Source organism: Adiantum capillus-veneris, chromosome 21 (assembly GCF_014529385.1).
Source record: "Adiantum capillus-veneris isolate H3 chromosome 21, ASM1452938v2, whole genome shotgun sequence".
Taxonomy (NCBI): domain Eukaryota; kingdom Viridiplantae; phylum Streptophyta; class Polypodiopsida; order Polypodiales; family Pteridaceae; genus Adiantum; species Adiantum capillus-veneris.
In genome coordinates, this window is record NC_140951.1 from 79,121,494 (window position 1) to 79,123,974 (window position 2,481).

The 2,481-nt window shown below is 45.9% G+C and overlaps 1 pseudogene; it reads right to left on the reverse strand.

The window, feature by feature from the left end:
• Positions 1 to 1,490: 1,490 nt before the first annotated feature.
• Positions 1,491 to 2,112, reverse strand: LOC147431207 (flotillin-like protein 1 pseudogene; annotated as a pseudogene).
• Between the last annotated feature and the right edge of the window lie 369 nt (positions 2,113 to 2,481).

Sequence of the window (2,481 nt, forward strand, 5' to 3'; positions counted from 1 at the left end):
GTGAAAAGGTTTCTTTTGAAGAACAACACGAAAACCTCCCGGCCATGGCAGTTTGCTAGATGGGAGGTAGTTGCTCGCCCATTAGACCAAGGAGGGCTCGATATTCTTAACCATGTATCCCATGCTGAGGCCCTTTGTGCCAAGTTTATGGTCTCATTGGCTAAACAGGACCAAGCTTGGGCTATCATGACCAAGGAAATGCTTGATGCAATAAAACTGGGATCGAAAGGGGGGAAAGTGGAAGGGGGTTGTGATGCACGAAAAACTTCTTGCCCCAAAGTGGTCTTATCTTAGATCTGATGGACTCTTAGGGGAGCTAATGAGGAAGTGCAAAAGTGCAGCTGAGGTTTTGGAATGGGGGGAAGTAACCAGATACTTTAAGAACTCTATTTTGCACTGGTTCCCTTGGCTCTCTAGAATATTGGGGCAGCTACATAGCCCCTATTGGATAGAAATGTCCAGGAATGTGAATAATAAGGGGCTTGTTCGACTTGAGCAATTCTGGGATGGCAACAGGAAGTGCTGGAAAACTGTTGACTCTTTAGCCACCCAATTTCAACTGAATGGCTTTGAGATCTTACTAGTCTACATGGTGATGAAAGAGCTTGATAAGGTGGTGATGCCAATTTGTGAATCCAACTTTGAATGGGACGCTTGGAGATGGCCCGGGAGTAGCCTCTTTTGGAAACCACATCTAAAGGCATTTACCATGCATTGACATCAATGCACGAGGCTAATTGGTGTAGCCCCCTAAACAAATTATGGAAGAGGCCCTGGACGAACGGTGGGAGGGAGTCATGGAGAACATCTGGAAGCCAAGGTGGCCTTAGTATATGAAGATATTTTTGTGGAAAGTGATGTGGGGTGCTCTGCCGACGGGCATGAAGATACAAGAAATAGGAATCGGGTCCAATCGTTGCTCGGGGTGCAGAATAGCTAGTGAAGACCTAGCCCACCTTTTCATAGGATGCCAGCCAATCAGTGGCATGGCTGGCCCAAATATGCAAGTGGATTCAAAGGACATGGATAATTAATTTCTTCAAGAATGATCTGTTCTTTGGTAGTAACAGGTTGGGAAGTCCTGCTCTTCTTGTCTGCACTCAAATAATCAGGTACTACTTCTTTCACCATATTTGGCAGGCAAGCAACCGTCGTGTGTTTGAGGGGGATCTGGGTGTGGCAAGCTTTGATGAAATAATACAAGAGAGTAGAGTGACGATCCACATGATCGGAGGCAAACAAGCCTCAGAGGACTGGTCTAGAACAATACAATATGACATTTTGTAATAAGTAAAGCCTAGGAGTAGTTGTGGTCTCTATGTCAAGCAGAAAACTTGTAGTCCTTTGACCCTCAAGGCTCGGTCCGAGCTCGAGGTTGGTGTATATTCTGATGTTATTAATACTATCCACTCACAATTGTGAGTTTTGCCAAAACAAAAAAAGATACCTTCAAAAGAGAAGTAAAAACCTATGTTTTTTTGACATAAAGGCTAAATATTTCTTTTGGTTTTGGCACCAAACCTTATGTACGGAGTCTGCAACTCTTGCTGCTTTGCAATCTGTGCTTGCTTGATCAAGAAGATTTTGGCCTCGACCCTTGCGGCGTGATGCTGTGTAAGCCCTTGCCGCTCTTTGGCACCGACATCTCCCTTATACTTGGCCTCCGCAATCTCAACCTTGGCAGTATTGGTAGCCTCTTACTGTATCTTTATGTCCAAGAAGGAGAAATACTCATGGCCAGGAACATCAACAAGCTGCTTGACATTGGCATTATAGATGAGCAGCCCAAACTCATTGAGCTCCAAGTGCACCTTCTGGAAGACCTCATGCTTGAACTCTTTGGTGCCTTTGAAGATCTCCATGGTCATGGTGGCAGAAAGGATGCGTGTCTCGCCTTCGATGATGCCCTTGACAAGGTCTTTGACATGGTTGGAGTGCTTGTTATGGGGAGCAACAGGGAGCGACAAGGCGAACATATTTGATGAGGGCATCTTGGTTCTCGGCTTTGGGGCCGATGGTGAAGACGGCGGGGAGGACGAAGGGGAGCTTTTTGGCGCTTATGGCTTGGACGTCGAAGGCATAGTTGACGGGCGTGCCTGCTACCTTCCACATTGTGAGATATGGGAGGGTGACTAGATTGGGGATCGATCCTTAGACGTGATATGATGAGCACGCAGGAGAGGTAGCTTCTTTGGGATGTAGTCATGAATCCTAATTTTGATCCAACAAAACACAAAGAGCTAGTTGCGTTGCTGAAGATTTTGTAAGCCTTAATTTGTACGTCAGGGCATGCATATCCAGGACCTGACCATTAGGCTTTTCTGTTTCAATTATTGTAGCCTTATCCAGGCATATCCAGGAGTCGCGAGTCAAGTCCCGACTTTCGGCATTGAGGATAATGCGTCTTACGACCTGTTGCTTGTGAATCGAAAAGTCTCAAGTCTACAAAGCCTTCTGGCTTTCAATGAAAACTAGGCCTCA